We start from the raw sequence: 22,314 nt of genomic DNA, 5'->3' as shown, positions 1-22,314 counted from the left end.
CACTCTACCATGGAAAGAGAACGCCTGCAGGCTCAACAACTGAGTGAGCGCGAACAATCTGCAGACCAAAGAGAGCGCCTTCACGCGCAACTCCAAGCGCAAGCCCTTAGTGAAAGCGAACACTCTGCAACCCAGCGAGAGCGCTTCCAGGCGCAGCAAAGGAGTGAAGACGACCGCATACGCCTGGAAACCAGACGCCTCCAGACGGAAGAAAATATTGAAAGAGACCGCGCCGATGCCCAGCGCGCCGCCGCCGATGCACAGCGCGACGCCGCCAATGCACAGCGCGACGCAGCCCAAGCCCAGCGCGAAGCAGAGCGCGACCTCGCTCACATCAAGCGCGAAGCAGAGCGCGACCGGCTACAAGCGCAGATAATGGAGCAATTGATTGCCAGGGCGACACCCCCTCTCTCCGCACGGAGCTCCAGGGCATCATCAAGACAAGGGTCTAGGGCACCTTCCCCTACCCGACCAAGTGACCCGGAGCCCGGCCAACAGAAAGAGCCGATCCACGTCTCCGAACCCCCTCCCCGACCGGTCCATGCGAGACCCAGCAACCGGGAAGAACCGGCCTATGCCGCCGAGAGACTGAATAGACGACTTCAAGATCTAGAAGACCTAGCAGAGGAAGAGGAAGAGGAGGAAGGTCAAGCCCACCAGCAGCATCGTACTCCACAGGACCAGGAGGTCCAGTACAGCCCAGACTTTACCCCCGAGGCCCTGCGCTACAGACCCCCGACTCAACTCAAGGGTGAGTTTGACGCACAGCCAGCCCCGAGGAACAGCACCTGGGTACCCGGGCTTTGGTACCCACCAAGTACCAGCCCACGACGACACGTACGGGGAGACTCGCCCAGGAGGCCTCTCCCCCAACGCTCACCGATGTGCCAGCCATCCATGGCATCGTACCTTGGCACACCGACGTTCCCGGATTTTACGCACGAGGACAGAGCGCAGTACACGGAATTACGGATGTAATTGTCCGACGTCCCTGATGAGTCGTACAAATATGCTATCCTCCTCAAGCACCTGAAGGTGCCCAGAGCGCATAATATAGCGCTGGCATATTCCAACTCAAGTACCCCATACACCGCGGCTCTAGTAGCCCTCGACCAGCGTTACGGACGCATATGGGATTACGTGATACACGAGATAAGGAATATTGACCGTCTCCCCCCAGCCACAGACAATCGCTCATTGGATGACCTCTCTATCAAGGTACAATCCCTGGTAGGGATGCTGGGGTCCCAAAAGGAAAAGGGTAGAAACGAACTGTACGCTAACTCTAATGTAGAAAGGATATTAGAGAAGCTTCCTCCAGCCCGACAAGAGCGCTTCAGGCGGCAAAGAGACCACCGTGATCCCGACGGTCCCGAGCCATCCCTCCTAGACCTGGCCGACTTCCTCGCAAGAGAAGTCAGCAGCCTACGACTGGATACGTTCGTGCGGAGTGGACCAAGCCCCAGAGATGGACCTCGGAGATCCAACGATAACCGCAGGCTGGTGACCGTCATGCACCAAGCCGAATCAGTACCGCGGAACAAGAACCACAACACCCCCTCGACGAAAGAGAAGTGGAAGATTGTATGCCAGTACTGCGAGAAAGAACATTGGCTGTCACAATGTGACACTTTCAAGAAGATGATCGCCGACGAGGTGAGTCAATGGATAAAGTCCAACCGCCACTGTTACCGCTGTGTGCGCAGCCATATGGCAGCCGAGTGCCGCTTGAAGAAGAGGTGCAGCCGGTGTGACGGCGCCCACTTGGACGTCTTGCATGACAGCAACAGGAAGAAACTCGCACCCCCAAGCAGCACCAGAGTAAGCGTCATGTATATTGACCCCGCCAGCAGCGGGAGCTCCCGAGTGCTCTTGAAAGTGGTCCGAGTGACATTAAGCTACGAGGACAAGGTCATGGACACTTACGCCGTCCTTGACGACGGGTCAGAAAAGACTCTCCTCCTCACATCCGCTGCAGCCCAGCTGGGTCTGCGGGGGAGCGAAGAAACGATGACAATTCGTACTATAAGAAGAGACCTGAAGACAATAAAGGGTGAGAACGTCTCCTTCACTATCGCAGCAAGCGGGCAGCCAGAGAGGCGGTATAGGATCACTAACGCTTTCACCAGCCAAGACATAGGCCTGTCGCGGTACACCTACCCCATCCCCAAGCTGATGGAAAAATACGTGCACCTGCGTCAACTACCTATACCGCTCATCGACGGCGCCACCCCGACCCTGCTCATAGGATCCGACCACGCACACCTCATCGTCCCAACGGACCGGGTCCACATTGGGCCCAGAGGCTGTCCAGCAGCAGTCGAGACCCGCCTAGGATGGACACTACAAGGCCCCCTCTCCAGGTCTCCCAACCGACCAGCAGCCACTCGCTGCCTCCACTCCAGAGTGACAGAAGAAGACACCACCCTCTTACAGCACGTCGAGAGGCTATGGACACTAGAGACAATGCCCTTTAAGAACGAAAAGAAACACATTCGTTCCAAGGAAGACATTTATGCCATAGCCCTCCTCGAGCAGAGGACAAAGAGAGTCGAGGTCAATGGAGTGATGAGATACGCAACTCCACTCTTGAGGCGAGAGGGTATGCCCACCTTCCACGCCCCAAAAGAAGCGACGGAGCGATATCTACTGAACACCGAGCGGCGCCTAGCCAGAGACCCCGCTCAAGCCACTGTGTACCGTGCTGAGATTGACAAGCTAATCACAGCGGGACACATAAAGAAAATTGACATTCAAGAGGCCGATCAGACGACCGAATCATGGTACGTGCCCCACCACAAGGTCCACCACAACGGCAAGGATCGTATTGTGTTTAACTGCAGCTACCAGATCGGATTACAAAATCTGAATAAAGAACTCTTGCCCGGCCCAACACTCGGCCCCTCTCTACTAGGCGTGTTGCTACGTTTCCGCCAGAACAAGGTGGCCATCAGCGGCGACATCAAAGGGATGTTCCTGTAGGTGAGACTAGTGGAAGAGGACAAGCCCCTGCTGCGGTTCTTATGGAGAGAGAGGATCGGGGATGAGCAACCATCCATCTATCAATGGGAAGTCCTCCCTTTCGGAACCACATGCAGCCCATGCTGTGCTACGTTCGCACTGCAAAAACATGTCGCAGAGGACCCAGCAGCTGACGAGGAGGTCCGACAAAGTGTAGAGAAGAGTTTCTACGTGGACAACTGTCTGCAAAGCGTCTCGACGCCAGAAGAGGCCGAGGCCCTCCTACTCAAGCTCCGCGCCTCCCTGATCAGAGATCCCTGATTTGATCTCCGGCAGTGGGCCAGCAGCGACCCTCAAGTACTGCGCAGCCTCTCCCCAGAGAACAAGGCAGCAAGCAGCGAGACCTGGATGGCGACCATCCCAGGGGAAGCCCAAGAAATGACATTAGGACTAATCTGGCGCTTCAAAACAGACTCGCTCCATTATAGACACACACCCCTGACCAAGGAGCAGGGAAGGTCGATTTCACTACCGACCACCAGACGGAGTGTATACAGAACACTCGCCAGACAATATGACCCGTTGGGATGTATTCTACCTTACACCACCAGGGCAAAAATGATTGTGCGAGAGCTGTGGGACAAGGACCAGGGCTGGGACGACCCCATACCCGACCACCTTGCTTCCACATGGAGAGAGTGGGAAACAGAATTCAACTCGCTCCCAGGTGTCAACATACGCCGCAGCTACTTCCCACCCACAGTGCGGCTGGAGACGTGCCAGATGGACCTGCACGTCTTCAGCGACGCCTCCGAAGTAGCCTACGGTTCGGTGGCCTACTTGCGGGCCCGAGAGGAGGGAGGAGAAATACATACCGCCTTCATCCTGGCTCGTTCAAGAATAGCCCCCCGCAAGCAACAATCGATCCCGCGTCTAGAGCTCTGCGCAGCCCTAGTAGGAGCGCAACTCGCCACGTTAATCCAACGTGAACTCACCATCCCGGTGCAAAGAACAATCCTGTGGTCAGACTCCATGACCGTACTCACATGGATCCAGTCCGATTCGTGTAGATACAAGGTCCGTGGACACAAAACAGAACCCAGCAGACGTCATCACACGGGGAATGTCCCTGGATGACCTCACACGTCACAATATCTACAGTGACGTCCCGAGTTCCTCAAGCTCCCGGAAGAAGAGTGGCCTAACCCCACCCCACGGGAGGCTAGTCAAGAGAAGGCAGAGATGAAGAAATCTATGTTCTGTGGGTTGACGCACACACCAGTCCCCACAGACCCCAACATAGACGACTGCCCCACCCTTGAGAGTGCGCAGTTAAAGACATTCCTGTGGCACCACCCTGAGGTTCCCTCCACTACTGACATTAATGCAGCTAATTACGAAGAAGCAGAACTCCTTCTGCTACAGCGAGCCCAAAGAGACTCGTTCCCCGACGAGCTAGACTGTCTGCAGGGATCAAAGCCAGTCCCGTCAGACAGCAGACTGCTCCACTTGGCCCCTGAGCGCGACGCCCATGATCTCATCAGAGTGGGTGGTCGTCTGAGAAGGGCCCCGGACTTAACGGATGACGTCAAGTTCCCTATAGTTCTCAACAGCCGACACAAGGTCACAGAGCTCATCATAAAGAAATACGACGAGGACGTGCACCACGCTGGGGCAGAGAGAGTCTTCGCTGAGATCAGACGTCGCTATTGGATACTGCAAGGAAGAGAAGCAGTACGACGCTTCCAGCGGACCTGTCTAGACTGTCGCAAGTGGCGAGCACAGCCCAGTATACCCAGGATGGCTGACCTACCCCCCTGTCGCCTCCGACTCGGCGACAAGCCCTTTCACTCCACCGGTATGGACTGCTTCGGCCCGCTGTATGTGAAGAAAGGAAGAGGGACGGAGAAGAGGTGGGGTATTGTATTCAAATGCATGACCACCCGAGCGATACACATAGAACTCCTTCCAACCATGAGTACGGACTCATTCCTTATGGCCTTCCGGAGATTCACAGCGCGGAAAGGAAAACCGTCTATATTATTGTCTGATCACGGGACAAACTTCAAAGGCGGAGAAAGAGAGCTGAGAGAGAGCTTCCAAGCTATGGGCCCAGAACTTAAGACCCACCTCGCTCCCTCTCAGATTGATTTCCAGTTTAACCCCCCGAACGCCCCTCACTTCGGGGGAACCTGGGAACGAGAAGTACGTTCAATAAAGACAGCCCTGTACGCCGTGCTTGGGGCCCAGACCGTGGCGGAAGAAGTCCTCACGACAGTCCTCACAGAGATCGAGGGAGTATTGAACTCAAAGCCCCTCGGTTACGTCTCAAGTGATGTAGCAGATGTCGACCCAGTCACCCCCAACACTCTCTTGATGGGGCGGCTGGACCCCGCGCTCCCACAGACAGTGTACAGACCTGAGGAAGCGAACGGCCGAAGAATGTGGAGGTACAGTCAAGTATTGGCTGACAAGTTTTGGAACAGTTTCCTCCTCCACTATCTACCGTCTCTACAGACCCGCCAGAAATGGGTAAAAGAAAGAGACAATTTGACGGAGGGTACAGTCGTCATGATCATAGACCAGTCACTACCCCGAGCTATGTGGCCGGCCGGCCGCGTAAGCAAAGTGATCACTGGTGCCGACGGAAAGGTCAGAGCGGCAGAAGTGCTCGTCCAGGGACGGACATACACCCGACCCGTGGCGAGGCTGATAGAGTTGCCAAGGCTACCTGACTCCCTTGATGACGACCATGACCCACTGACTTTGTGAATTGCCCTACTCCTCACAACGGACATTGAGTAGTGGACAAGACGGTTAATCTGTCTCTGCTTATCTAATTAGGTGCGGACTAATTAGGAGGCGGCTGTTACAAAGGGTCAGATTAAACCGAATATATATATTTATTACTTGAGATATATTGTATAATATTTGTATATCGTCTGATATCCCTTGTATATTCTTTGTACATATACACGGAATATCCCTTTACCTAGGTACAGGCCAGACCATAATATTCGTTCTCCTATTGGACAGCGACCCCTAGGCGCCAACGGCCATACCCCCAATGGCAAGTTCAAAGCTACCGCTAAGACATGTCTCAACATGTCCAGGTTTGCGCAGTAATACGAGACAGAACTGAGGTTGGCACTAGATTATTCTATAGTGAAAAATCAACATGCACTCTCTCAAAAAATATTGTTGTGCTGGGAATTGCTCCCCTTAAATGTCATCAGATGAAAAAATTTACAATTCCCGCACTCACTTTTTCTCTGCTTTTATTGTCAACGTTTCGGCTATTATAATATAATAGCCGAAACGTTGACAATAAAAGCAGAGAAAAAGTGAGTGCGGGAATTGTAAATTTTTTCATCTGATGGCACTAGATTATTCACCTTACGTATAAATACGGCGCAGGTGGATACAGCAGCACTTAGTAACTTAGCCTAAAAGTGAGTTGACCCAAAACGTTGAAGCCTTCACCACGATACAACGTGCCGTGAAGTGGGCCCCTTTTGCCCCTAAATAGAGCCTTGAGAACCGCGTGCGAATTGATAGCTAAATGTCAGAGTTTAACGCTGTATCGTCGAGTTCGACTTATTCTATTGTAAAGTAATAGTCTATTATTTATAGTGTATCGTGCGGCTACCGTTCTACAGTGACCAGCATTACCACCGGTTCGTCGTACCGAGCTAGTGCACTTATCCAGGCTAGGCGGCCTAAACTCGTGCCGCCATCCGAGGAGTCCTAGACGAGAACCGTTGGATATGTACACCGGAGAACCTACACCGGCGAATGCAGAGCCTTTTCCGGCTGGATTATATTGCTTTGGTACTGTGGCTGCTGGAGCAGAGAACCGTCTACCCCACTGCTGTGTGGGATCTACCCTGTGAGGAGCACCATCGAGCCCGCCTCTAGAACCCACAGAGGCTGGCTAGCTTTCATCCATGCTGTCTTGCATACCGGAGTATAGCTGTTGCTTTGTCTACGGACCAAAGGATTATTGCACTGTCTCCTGTATCTGGAGTCTCTTTATTCCTCGTTGATCCAGACTTTGCTCCCGACCATTCCTCTCCCCTGCTGGCTTACAACCGGAGGGAACCCCCTTAGTATCTCCAGCTGACTACGAGTGTGCCTTATGTAATTCTTATGCTACAGGTGGTGTCAGTTATACCCATCTTAATATGCTCATGGACTTACGCTCTTGACCTACTTAAGTGTTCTTCGCCATATAAGCGCAATTCATAATTCTCAATATTGTAACCTATTGTTGCTGCTCTAATAATAAATACTTCTAAATATAACTTTCTTTGTTAAGCCGTATTCTTGTGTGGGTGTTCACCAGATATACCGTGTACTGTATGGCCAGTAATTAAAGTACATAACTAAGTAGTGGTTTAATGATACCATACTCTCAATACAGTCAGGGAATTGTACCCCTCAGTTACAGGTAGCATTGAGCTGAATAAGTTGATTCTAGGTAGTACGTCCATCTTAACTATTGATATCCGTGCCTGTACTGAGTTTTTAAGTTTTGACCACCTATCAAGGTCGTCTTTGATTTTGTTTTGGATTTTTGTGTAATTGTGCTTCACCGTTTGTCTTATGGTGGGGAATATTTCCACTCCCAAACATCTAAAGTGTTTTACCATAGGTATCTCTACTGGGAGGGTTATATTTTTTTGCAGGGGCGTTAAGTGGAAGGAAAGCTGACTTCGGCCAATTTATCTTGAATCCCGATAATTCTCCAAAGTCCTCAATCAACTTGAGCAGATGAGGCAATGTGGTGTTGGGGTTTTGTTTAAATTTTAATTTTAAATTTAAATTATTATAATTTTTTGACTAAGAGGTTGGCAGTCGACTACGGCTCCTTTCGATCGATTAGTCGACTATTCGACTAATAGGGGTCAGCCCTAATATTTTCCAAACTCCCCACATTTATATGGTAATAAATCACACATTGGGGCTTTAAAAACAAACCAACAGTAATAAGGTTTTCTAGCCTATAATGGGAGACAGGCAGTGGGATTCTTTTTTAATTGATGATCTTGTTCTATTGGAATGGAGATGTTCTTATTTTTCCATGTGCAGGATGGTCACTGACAAAATGCTGCAAGTTTAATGGACTGGAGAAGAACATAATTTGGATATAGAAAGACGAGAATTTTTTGTAACACTTTATTTGAAGGGGTGTTATAAGACACAACACTGTCATGCACATGACATAACATCTGACAAAAGCATGAATTGATGTTAATGAATATTTATCAATACAGTCAAACTTAAATGAATAGCCCGGCTTTTATTTGCTTCAATCACTGAACTCAACCTGCCTATTATTTGGGACAGGTGTCTATATGGGATAGACCTTTAATTCCTTTTGCACAAAACCATTCACATACATGTAAATTAAATTGTGTAAGCCCGGAGCCCTATTTTCTTAAAATCCGCTTAAAATAAAAGTAAATGGAAGATTGCTCCACTTCTACAAGATCCATTTGCATGTTCTTGGTATCTAGGGACATATATGGACCTCAGTGAGTCAGAAATATTGTGTCTATTACTAGGCTTGCTTAAATTGTGATGAAACAAAAGAGAATATGAATTATGATTTTTCTTTGCATCTTTGGCAGTGAATCCATGCTAAAAATGTCCAGACATGAAAAACTGCCACTGAGCTCGTTCAGTACCTTCTTGAGATCATGTGTACAAAATATCTAAGGAAATTAATAAAGGGAAGATGATTAAACAGAAGGTTTTGTAGATACAGTACTGAATTCTGCCATCCGGACCCATGCCATTTGAAATATTATTATAGAATATAGAATTTGAGGCCTATAAATGACCTTATTATAGCCAACTCGCACATCTATGGATCGGGCCAAATCTCCTTTTTCAAATGGCAGAGTTCAATTTGGATTTAGTATCACCAGGTGTGGAGAATGAAGAATGAAATCTACTGTATACAGTTAGATTCTTAGAATGGATATGGATCCGCCATTTTGGATCGGATTTCAACACAGATGGTTGCTAAATGTTCACAGAAGGTAGACACACTAACTGTGCTCCAATCTATGCCAATAACGTTCAGTTTTGTGATATACAGTAGTATCCAGAGAAATAAGAGAAATTAAAATACACAAGTTTGTTTGCAGGAGGCTAGAATTCCCTGGGTACTGTAGTTTTTCTAAATGTCAATTGAAAGCTCTGGATGCCCTGTGCTCATATGACTACAAATCATCATCATTCGGTGACGGCTACTAAATCAAAATGGCGGATCACAGCGAAAATATTATCACATTTACTCTTGGATACATTTGAAGAAAGAAAACGCAATATTATGTCATACAGTCTAGACAGATTGATTTATGACATGATGACCGCACGGTGGAAGAGGTTAAACCAGTACATATATTATTTGTATAAAAACGAGACTATCGAATAACACATCAGTTAAGAATCATTCATTTGAGCTAGTGAATTTAACATTAGAGAGAAATTAAACAGCATGGCACTCAGAAGCTCTGCTGTGCAGGTAGTTAGAGCTTCAGCACTGGACAGCACCCAGAATTTCAGGTTGTACTTTTTTCTCTGTGTCACTATGGCAATCAGCAAATGTGACTGATTACGCCATCAATGGCAACCAAATAAACAATTCATGTAGACCCGGCTTTTAATCGAAACTGGCCTTTATTTGTGAAACCGTGTAGCCACATCTGGCCAGTAAAAGGGACAGGTGTCTATATGGGAATCGGCTTTTAATTGAAGTTTTACGGTATTGTCATCAAAGGGGACACATTCTAGTCTTATTCAACAAGTTAATATAGGCTTGAGGTCCCTTAAACATTTATTTGAAGTTTTTGGCTGAAAAAAACATTCATATTATAGAAGCCTCTATACCCTCTATACTCTGTTTCAGTCCTGACCTCAACAGGCTGTTTCTGTGCCTGTAATGAGTGAGCCACTAAAACTAAATTCAGATCAAACTGTCAAACTAGACATTGCAGATAAAATATGATCAAGCAATAGCATATCAAACTCACTGTTATAAATTTTTGTTACAGATTTTTCCAAGATGTCTTCACACGCTTGCACATACACACACTTTATTAACAGCACTATGTACATATTTAACATGTTCTCAGTGTTAGGACAACCACTCATTCTGTTGATTGATTGATTGATTGATTGATTGATTGATTGATTGATTGATTGATTGATTGATTGATTGATTGATTGATTGAACATTTTAATGAACAGATTGCAAAATGGGTACAGTACAGTACGGCTCAATACACACAATTGTTAAGGGGATGCAGACCAGAGAAAGAGTTTCGTCTTGTTTACATCAGGGTCCCAAAAACAACAATGCAACACACATTGCCCCTGTAAGTGTAAAATGTCTTTGTCAAGCTTGACATTAACCAAAGTGACAAGATCATCATCACATTTTTATTTATGCTCATTAAAATCATTGAGCTTGCCCTCATTTCCAATGATGACGAGTTACAGTCGATAAGACAAGATAAGATAAAAACAAAGATAAAAACAAGGGAAGTCACCAAAAATACAAGATACAAATGTAGATAAAACAAAGCTGAAGGAACCTTAAAGGAACACGCCAACATTATGGGAAATGGGCTTACCGTCTTCTCTAGAGTCAGACATATCCGGCTGCAAGCTAACCTAGCTTAGCATAAATTAATGGAAGCGGATATTGACCGGCGGCCAAAAACACCTCTCCCAGGGTTTTATGCTAGGCTAGTGGTCCGTATCCGCTTCCATTAATTTGGGCTAAGCTAGGCTAGCTTGCAGCCGGATAACTTTCTACTGAACGCATACAGATTGTCTGACATAGATAAGATGGTTAGTGTATTTCCCATAATGTTGTGCCCATGAGTACACATGAGTTGGGGAAAAAATACCTGTTTCAGTTATGCATAAAACACAGTGATAATATGGAGATTTTTTACTGTGTTTTATCCATAACTGAAAAAAGGTTTTTTTTTTTTTTTTTTTTTTTTTTTAGCTCTTCTGGTTGGTCGTGACCAATGCAGCAGAATCCATGAAAGGCTACAGCCTTGATGCGGTTACCTCTCATGGTTGGCAGTATGCCAATCTTACATAGTGCAACTTTAATGATGGTTGGAAAATAGAACGACACACATTACTGCCACTTAGCTGTTGGCCAAAAACACATCTCGCTGAGTTTTAAGCTAGGCGTAGTATTTTTTTGAGAGGCGACAGTGTGTGAAGTCAGAAAATGCCCAGTCTGAATAATTGTGCCTCTCTGAAAGAGTAGGCCAACCAACCTATCTAAAGGAACTCATCGCTCCCCCGACCTCCACCTACTCCCTCCGCTCTGGAAACTCAAACACACGACAAACCTCCGCACAGCTGCTCCTCGGCTGTGTAATGCCCTCCCCGACCATCTGAGTCCAGTCCACAGTCCATTGATGCATTTAAAAGGGGACTAAAAACATTTATTTTAACAAGGCATTTGCCTAAATGGACCTACTGTTGCCTTGTGTGTTTAAATATAAAAAAAATTGCTGTCTAGAGCTGACTTTGATCTGAATGTTTCTTTCATTTCATTGGTTGTTTTATTCATTTTTATTTTATTATTTTATCATTTTATTATCTTTATCTCCTTTCATGTAGCACTTTGAGAATTGTTACAAATATAACGTGTGTTACAAATAAAATTTATTATTATTATTATTATTATTATTATTATTATTATTATTATTATTATTATTATTATTATTATTATTATTATTATTATTATTATTAACCTTATCGTACAGGAGACAATGGTGAGTATCACACTTGACACCAGTGATGAATCTGAGGGCAGTGACCGAGTCAAGTGGCTTAAGAGTGGAAGTAGCAGCATGTCTATAAATTACATCACCATAGTCCAAAGCTGAAAACTGCTTCAACAATCCTTTTCCTATTGTTGTGCAAGAAGACAGTTGTATGTCACAGTTTGCTGGCAAGGTTATCTATATAGTATTTACTATAAATGTACATTTCTCATCAAGTTAATGACAAGATATTTATACTCTGGATATATGCAAACCACTAAATTGAATATTTCTGGCTCTAGTAAACAGCATGCACTTTGTTTTACTTGCATTAAGCACTAATTTAATATTAACAAGCACTTCCTGAAGGACAATAAAGGAAGATTGCAGGTTTTCAATGGCCAGTTGTACAGAATAAGCAATACAATACAATACAATACACAATAGTGTCATCAGCATAAAGATTGACAAACATTCAAAGAAGAGACATTAAAATGAACAGTGAAGAGGATGGGACCCAAAATGTAACCTTGTTGGACCTTTTGTTATTGACAAAGATTCGGACTGGGCATGTCCTGACTTCTCTCAAACAAATAGTTCTAAAACCAATCATTATACCTTTCTATCTACATGGTAGTACAGGGTACTACGCGGCACCACAGGGTATTACATTGTACTACAGGGAAGGTCTACTACATGGTAGTACATGATACTACATGGCACCATTTGTAAGAGCAAGGGATGAACAACTGTATAAAATGATTTAGATCTAGATTTAGATTTAGACAGCTTCGATCGCGGGAGAAAGAAATATCAGATCAACGCAAGATTTGATATATAGTGTTCTTTTTTTGATTTTTTTACTTAAATTTGTATTAACATTTATAGACAAACAACACTTATACAATACCTACAATGACATCAATAACATAACAGTACATTAACATGGGCCCCTTGAATTCGGCTGCGTTCAGCCTCCCAGACCCCCATGAGAAGGACCCCCCCTCCCGCCATCCACCCCTAGAAACCGGGCTCCCCGACATCCCAGGTCCGTCCCACGTGGGACCGAGCACTCAGCGACACGGGTCCCTTGAATTTAATTGGGCCAGGCTCAGTGGAGGGGCGAGGGGTGGTACTCCCCCCCACGAGCCAAGCCCGCTACCTCCCATGTCACCAAGCACCCCACCCCCCGCACAACGAACCCACAATCCACGAGACCCCACTCTCCTGGGACAAACCACGGAAACGATGCCCCCCCACCCTCGACATTCCCCCCCCCTGAGTTAAGCCCGTAGAACTCCCCCATATCCCAGGCCGCTGCGCACGGAGCCGGGCCCCCAGCGACACAGGTCCCTTGAATTATTTGTGCCAGGCCCAGCAGAGGAGAGGGACAGATTCTCCCCCCCACGAGCCAAGCCTGCTACCTCCCATGCCACCGAGAGCCCCACCCCATGCCCACCGCCCCCGCAACATACAGGACCCCACTGGGCAAAGCTCAGCCGCTCTGACCCCCACAAGAGAAACCTCTCCCTCCCGCCCTCCTCCTCGAGAAACAGAGCACCCCCATATCCTGGTGCACCATGGGCAGAGCCCCCACCGCCAGCCCCCCAGCCCACGAGAACCCCAAGCCCAGGCCCGCAGAAGGCCTAAGCAACACGCCTCAATGGTCCCCCGACCCCCCGGCCCGGTGACCATACCGCCCGGCCACGGCGGCCGAGGGCCCCAGGAAACCCCACCCCCCCATACCGATCCCACAACACGCAAGGCCCCCCCTCCCCCGGGTCAAACCGCCGGAACGATGGCCCCTCCCCCCAGCATTCCCCCCCACCGAACTCAGCCTGCCCACCTCTGTACCTTCCATGTCACCAATATCAATACATTTATGAAAAATTGCACTGACAACACAATAAGAAAAAATTATAAAATAAGCCCTATGTTTAGCACTCTTTCCCCCGTTGGCGGTTTGGAGGGGAATCAGCTCTCCTGTTGAAGAAGCCCCCCCCCCTAGAGACGGAGATATCCCCCAAAGGAGATTCTCCAAGCCTCTCTTCATGTCCAACATTTTGAATTCTTGTCCTTCACAATTGTCCATGTGCACATTCAAAGCAACTGCTATTCTAACATAACTCAAAAAAAATAAAGACAATTGGCACTTCCCAGGTAATTCTTTTTAACCCTGTTTAACCCCTGTTGGCGGGCTGGAGGGGGTAAGGGCCCCTCCTATAACAACGGAGATTCCCCAATGGGGATTCTCCAATGTCCCTATTATTGTCCTTTCATATGATAGTACAGTTCCAGAGCTCCCGGTCGCCTGTAACTGTTCCGCAACAGTAAGTTACTTCCGGGGTAGGCCTGATTGGCCCCGACAGGCACGTGACGCGGCAAACTCAGGACGCGCAACGAGGCTGCTGAGAGCTGTCGCGCGGAAATAGGCTGTCTATTGCCATTCTCTAACACAAACTCTAACCTTAACCAGCTCCTTAACAGCGCCTAAACTTAACCCTTCTAACCTTAAGCAACTCCGAAACAATGCCTAACCTTAACCAACTCCGAAACAATGCCTAAACTTAACCAGCGAAATGAATGCACGTTAAAAAAGATTGCCATTCTCTAAGTCAAACTCTAACCTTAACCAGCTCCTTAACAGCGCCTAAACTTAACCCTTCTAACCTTAAGCAACTCCGAAACAATGCCTAACCTTAACCAACTCCGAAACAATGCCTAAACTTAACCGGCGAAATGAAACGGCGAAAGAATGCGAATGCATGTTAAAAAAAATAAAAAATAAAAAAATTGAAGGGAATCGAACTCGCCAGCAACGAGCCGTAGGATCCACAGCCATGCAGTCTTGCCAATTGAGCTATTTCTGGATACTGAATTAGGGGGCGGTTACTGGCATATAATGAGCTCCGCTCTGCCGCTCCGCGGCAGAGAAAGTTGCGCGTCACGTGCCTGTCGGGGCCAATCAGGCCTACCCCGGAAGTAACTTACTGTTGCGGATAAGCTATAAGCCTCCCGGTCAGGTCTCCGAATGTTTTTCCCCATGTTCCCCGTCGTCTTAGTTGTGCGTCATGTGTGTTAGTGTCTACAGTTTAGTCTAGTACGTGTTATTTATATTATATGTCCCGAATCAGGTCCCAATTTTCCCAACTAATGTGTTTACCTTGTCTGTATTCCCAGTGGTCTGTGTGTTATCTGCAGTGTGTCTCAAATCATAACATCCATTCACTATCAAATAATATATATATGTGGTATTGAATCTTGGTCATTGTGTGTGACCTCAGTGCTCGAGTCCTGTTTGGTGTGTGAGATCTCGTTATTTGAATTCTGGCTGGTCTGGTTGATCTCGGCGCTCGGCTCCCGGTTGGTGTGTGTGGCCTCAATGCCCGCATCCCGGACGGTCCGGCCGACCCCGGTGCCCGAGTCCTGGTTGGTCCGGTTGTATCCAGCGTCTCTTTGTCTTTCTTTTGGGGGTTGTTTGTTTTATTTCTTTTGAATTAGCCTCCATGCTCCTCTGAATATTCTGTATTGCATCGAGTCCAGTCTGCACGACAACGCCTCTACTTCCTCAGGCGCCTAAGGAAGTTCCAAGTCAGTCAGAAGATCCTTAAGAACTTCTACTCATGTACAATAGAGAGCATCCTGACTGGCAACATCACCTCCTGGTTTGGGAATAGCACTGCACAAGACCGAAGCAGACTACAAAGAGTGACACGTTCAGCCGAACGCACAATCGGAGGGGGGCTCCCCACCCTCCAGAACATTTACAACAAGCGGTGCAGGGGGAAGGCTAAGAGAATTATTAAGGACTCGAGCCACCCGAACAACTGCCTCTTTGAACTGCTGCGGTCAGGCAAGCGATACCGGAGTCTCAAGGCGAGCACAGAAAGACTCAGAAGAAGCTTCTATCCCCAGGCCATCAGGCTGCTTAACGAACAATGAACACTACACAACAACAACCATCAAACGCACATAGCACACACATCCACACGCACACACTCACTTTAAACAAACACACTGTAGCACCCACTCCCCACACTTTATAGCACACACTCACTTTAAACAAACACACTGTAGCACCCACTCCCCACACTTTATATTTATTGATGAAGGATTGCACTACAACTCGTACACCTTACTGTAAATTGTACCTAAATTGTACCTCATCCCATTTCTGCATTTCTGCTTTGCACTATATAATATTGTACATTAGTACACTGCATAGTATTGTATATTATATGGTAACTCAGTTACGTCTATTCTGCATCGAACATTGTACATATGTCTATACTGAACACTGTGACCTCATTTTCTACTTCTAATTTACATGCTATACTATGTTATTTGATACTATCTTGTCTAGCACAGTCTCTGGAGCGTAACAGCAAGAAGCATTTTGTATGAAAGTATTCTGTACTTCTGTATGACAACTATTAAAGAAACTTGAAACTTGAAACATGTTGGTTTGCACGTTAGCATCGTTAGCATTCTGTATTGCTTCTAGCCTGATCCGGATGCTAGCTTGCATATTCATCGTGTTAGCTTCCATGTTAGCTTGTAGCTTCGTCTCCAGCCTCGCTGTTGTCTAACGTTTTTATTTCTTTTGAATTAGCCTCCATGTTCCTCTGAATATTCTGTATTTCATCGAGTCCAGCCTGCGTGTTGATTTACATGTTAGCATCGTTAGCATTCTGTATTGCTTCTAGCCTGATCCGAATGGTAACTTGCATATTCATCATGTTAGCTTCCATGTTAGCTTGTAGCTCCGTCTCCAACCAGACCTCGCTCTGGTCTAACGTTATACTTGCTGCGTCATCTCCTCGTGTTGTACCTTTCCTTTCGTCGTATTTTCTTTGTGTCTTGTCATCTTTCTTTTATCTTCTAGTTCTTACTTTTTATCGTGTTTTATTACTTTTTTACCTTTCTTGAATTTTGGACCGGGAGCTCTGTTCTGCAGCTGCTCACCCGCTCCTCGCCAAACCGGAAGCCTGATATATAGTGTTATTACCTTGTCTCTGATGTAATGCAAAAAAACAATAATAATCCAATTATCTGATCGCCATTCCAAATACTGCTTGTGGAGGTCCGTCCCACGTTGTCCGGCATTGCATATGAAGGGGGGGAGGGGCAGCATCGCAGATGTATCGTTGTAAATGCTCGTCCTGACGGAGTATTTAAACCCCGCCCGCACGGCTCAGATCGGCCCAGAAAAGAAACTACATCATTTCTAATGGAGTGCAATACCGGCTGGAAGGCGGCGGTATTTGCCCTTTTGCGAACTCAGACCCATTCCCAATGATAACATCAGACTGGATGGATGAAAAATGTATGTATATATATAGCTAATAAAAGAAATAACGATTAAAACCCGACTTTTCTCATGATTGGCGCTGAACGGTTGGCGAGTTAACCCGACTTTTCTCGTGACTGGCGCAGAATGAGTTAACAGTGAATTAATGGTTTTGATTTTGTTTGAGATTACTGCCTTCCAAAATGTGGCTGGAGTTTGAGAATGAGCTACACAGTAGTAATTTGGTTAAAATAATAATCTTGATTGATTGATTGATTGATTGATTGATTGATTGATTGATTGATTGATTGATTGAAAACTTTATTAACAGATTGCAGAATGGGAGGGCGGCTACGTGGCGTAGTGGGCAAGGCGCTCGCCACGAATGCAGAGACGCTGGGCTCGCCTGTTCGAGCCCAGCGCTCCACATTGCTTTCAGTTTAGCTGGTCGTTCATACTAATAAAAAAAAAAAACAGATTGCAGAATGGGTACAATACAGTATGGCTCAATACAAACAATTGTTAACGGGATGCAGACCAGAGAAATACTTTCATCTTGTTTACATCAGGGTCCCCCATTTTCAATTCATCATGACATTTATGACATACACAACATACAGTACAGATATACAGTACTGTTTCATCCAGATATTTATGACATACAAGATATACAGTTATTGTTTAAGAGAAATAGATCTGACTTGGCTTTGCTCAGCTGTACAGCTGAAGTACATTTATTTCTGATTTGTCTAAATAGCCAATGCAAAGGATCTCCAGAGTGTCTGGCACAGGACCAGGCACTATTGCATGCTTTAAAGTAAACAATGCTGGATAGCTCGCGTGAGACGCTGTCCTTAATTCTGTGTGTCTTGAATGGAGCATGACACAATCATATAGTCATCACATGTCATGTCATAGCAGATGTCATTATAAAACATAAAGAACATTGACATTTGCTGTCATGAGACAGTTACTTATAACAGTGTCATGAATATTTTTCTTGACCTCAATTACAGTGATTGAATGAGGTTTTCATGAAGTGTTATTACACTGTCAAATGTTCTTATGACAGACTTGTGAATATTTAATTCAACCTGGAGTGCAGTGGTAGAGTTTCCATTCAAATGTTATTATAATATGTATTATACAGGTATTGCTGTAGATATTATCTATGGTTATTACACAGGTAAAATGCACTAACAAATGTTCTGTAATTGTGATGTAGGAAGGTATAATCCAAAGAATACATTACATTTAAAGAAGTGGGCTGGTTAGATATGGGTGTTAGACCAGGACGGGCGAGTAGTAACTAATGACATTGTGATAATTCACAGTGTGATCAATCGTAAATGTCTGTCTGCATTGCTGGGTGCTGGGCAGTGGGCAGGAGGCTTGCTATAAGAAGTACTTGCATGTAATCTTCACAAATAGCCGATCAGATAATGTATCTCGGCATTCCTTGGGTTGGACTCATTCACAGAAAACTAAAATCTGACCTGACAAAAGGCCGGAAATAAGTCTGTATAAATACAAATAAATGACAGGTGTGAACATTTTGAGAAACATTCCTGAAATACAGTCAGACATGGCGCTGCCCAGAATGAGCTGTGAGGTCTGTGACCCAACAACATGACATGAAGGACATGTTGTTACAATAAGTAGGCCATACAAATTAGTGGTGTAGTTAGTAGAACAAGTGCTGCTTCCTACTTATCAACCTTTATTTATTCTCAAAAATACAATTGAGGTCACCCTCATTTTCAATGTTGTCGAGACTTTACAGACATTTCAATGCACACATTTCTACAATATAACAATAATAAATATTAGTAACTATCTATATAGTACTCTTCACACATGGACCGCAGTCCAGAGTGCACCACAGCAATTAGTATAAAATGAACATAGACATAAATTCAGCACACAAATTGACAAAATAAAAAAACAATGTATAAAAGTAGTGCAATGTAAACGTGCAGACTTAAGAATAGGCATAAAATAAGTACAATAGTACAATGTTGCTCGAAGGCATGTGAACCCCCCCCCGGAAGAGTCAGTCCCCCAAACACCCCACATCCCTATCACATCCCCATCCAAGACAAACCCTCCGATAAAGCATGCCATGACCGAAGGAAAACACAAACAGCCCGCGCGCCACACACACCACCATCCGAGGGGATGAGGTGGAGGTGGTGGAGTCATATAAGTTCCTTGGGGTACACCTGAACAATAAACTGTACTGTTCGGACAACACAGAGGCTCTCTACAGGAAGGGACAGAGCAGGCTGTTCTTCCTGAGGAGACTCAGGTCCTTCAATGTTTGTGTGGTACTCTCAAGAATATGTGCATATCTTGTGTAATTTTTGCAATTGTTTATATCTAATTATTATTATTAGAAGAATTGTGGTAGACTTCATGTTGCCAGCTGCACGCTAATATAATTAACTAAGTTCACATTACTGTGATAAGGAGAATAGGTTATACAGGAAGTGAAGGGCGGAACCTATTAGTTCAGGTGATGCGCCAGGTCCCTCTATTAGGTGACGGTTTCCGCCCTCCCTCCCTCAGAGGAGATTTGGACCAGAACGTACAGGTTGTGTCTTCATTCCTCGTGACCATTACTCTGTGTTTCAGGTCAGTACACTGTGAAAAGTACAGGAAACTCTACCTTTAGAAGTCATGACGTTAGGTGATATGAATATAACGAGAATTGTGAAATAAGTTGAATGGTTAATATGGTCAATGAGAATGTGATATATGTTATGTGAGCGCACATTGCGACACACCTCGACAATGGGGGGAAGATTGAGTTTTTCACGTTATCCGTTACAGATGGCGCGCACGAGCCGCTAGGTTATAGAAGACATTATGACCATAATGTACATTGTAACATGTTTATTCAATGCTGGGCTCTGAACACTTGATTGACAATAATGTGGAATAAGGTTAATTGCTATCCGTGAATTGAGTTCTAATGTTGAAGGAAGCACATGTCACGAATGCACCAGTCAGAGCATAACGCTAATGAGACGCCATTTTGTAAAGTTTGATTAGAGCTAATAATTCGGGTAAAGGAATATTTCCCATGAAGTTTAAGAGCAGTCTTAAACTATGACAAGTAAGTTTAACGGTAAAAGTATGTTTATCTATGGTGTTCATTGAACTAGTGGAATTTGTGACGTGTGACGGCCAGTTGTTTCAATGGTACCATGTGATAGTACCGACATTACTGTTATACCGGTGGCAAAGACGTCAGTCACCAAAGGACAAATATGGTTAGATCACCTTACTTCTCTCTCTTTCCCCCAGCTCCCCCTCTCTCTCTCTCTTTCTTTATGTAGCAGTCTGGAAAATATGGTATATTATTCAGAACTGCTGACTGTGTTTATATCCCTTTTTGTACACAAAGACATTCTAACTAGTGTCATTGATTCACACGAACAATGACACAAAAGTCCCCGTCCAAAGAGCATGTGAATACGGATCATAAATGACAGTATTGATTCATATTTTACAGTGCGTCTCCCCTTGTGACTGGCAGGCGGGACCAGCAGGGGGCAGTAGCAGGCAGAGAGTGGCGGAGAGAGCTGAGAGATGATAAAGGGAGGAGGCGAGCGGAAGTCGTTCTCTTCGGCAGTGAACTTGACAACGAGAAGTCACGTCTAACGGGGGGGCTCTGGATAGCCCCGTTGCTGACTTTATGCCGGAGTGCCCCGTGGAACAGTGACGGGTGATAGGAAGTACTGGCTAGTGGATACGATATCCTAGCAGTACCAGTGTTATGATATTATGAACATTAAGTGCAGAGTCAGGCACTAAGAGTCGAGTTATACCTAGTTACAGTGAGCGGTATAGGTAGCGTGCGGCTAAGGATCACAGTAGCATTGCTCGTGTTATACCTAGTTACAGTGACGGTATAGTCTGCGTGCCAGAGACGTACGGGACATCCAAGCAGTCTGCCCGGGCGTCAACAGCTGTCTGCACCGGAGAGCAGCAGCACACCTGCTCCAGGCTGCCTGCAGGACACGGGGAGTTCTTTACCACCAGCAGAGTTCGCCCAGCACCAGCTCAGCCAGCACTGCCTCTCTGCTATAGCTCCGCCTGCTAGCACCTGCGGCGCGAGTGTTCGACGCCATCTTGCCACCAGGACGGTGGTGGAGCGGCGCGGCCGCCATTTTGGTAGAGTAAACATTAGGGCTTCGGCGCCCAGGATCTATTGCACCTTACACAGTGTGGAGCGGCCTGCGGGTGAAGTTAACGTTGCTAACTGCAGACCCCAAACATTACATTACATGCCGGCATTAGCATAGGGCTTTTGTTTTGGTAATTGTGGGCCCACACTTTTGGTTTTATTTCCTTTTCTTTGAGCGTGATACAATGTGTGTGTATTAATATTTTCCCATTCAATTAACCATTCCCTGAGGGGGGAAGTTACAGACCTGGTGCATTATAATTAAAGCCTTTTGAGGTATTATTCTGACCGTATAATTAAAGCCTGTTGAGGTATTATACAGGGTGAGGACCCAGACGTGGGTGGTGAGTCAAACACCGTGAAGTATATTATCCCTGATAGTAACCCAGAGGTGGGTGCATAATATACGTGTTTATGAGGTATTGAGTTGAACAGCAGGGGCTATAGTAGGACTTCAGCCCAATTGGCCACTAGTATTAAATAATTGTAACTGAACAGTACAATTAACATAAAGACTTGAATGGGGTTCTGTGTGCGTGTCCATTCCTGTGCCCTGCATTAACTCTTTTGGTGTGGGTAACGTATATATATGGTTAACCCCTTCCTACCCAACTCTCCCCTTTTCATTTTAAGGTTTCTAGGGTCATTGAGGGAGGGTACTGCTTGCGGGGGGAACTCAGAGTATTTGATTACAATTCAGTCACGAGGTGTGGGAGGGTCTAAGGAGCGACTGGGAGGAGTGGGAGCGTGTTGGGGAGTACTGCTGACCACCCTGCGACAGGGAAGGAAGACCAGAGTACCAGACCAGGTTGGTAAATCCCGGGCCCCATCCACTCACACTACCAGCCTCCAATCGACGCCCCAGGCCCAAAGACGAGGGTGCAGCCAGACAGAGTTCTGCTGTGTCCAGCTACCTCCTGACTGCCAGCAACTGTTCCCACGAAGCAGGGATAATCCACCCTGCTACATTTGGCGTCACGAACAGGATCAACATCCTAACTTACTCCCTTGACCGAGACCCGTAGAGAGACCCACGATGTCAAAGAAGGAGACCACCGCCGCGC

This window comes from Notolepis coatsorum (assembly GCF_963971535.1).
Source record: "Notolepis coatsorum genome assembly, chromosome: 16".
In the NCBI taxonomy this organism is placed as follows: domain Eukaryota; kingdom Metazoa; phylum Chordata; class Actinopteri; order Aulopiformes; family Paralepididae; genus Notolepis; species Notolepis coatsorum.
Note: the sequence above shows the minus strand (reverse complement) of the source record.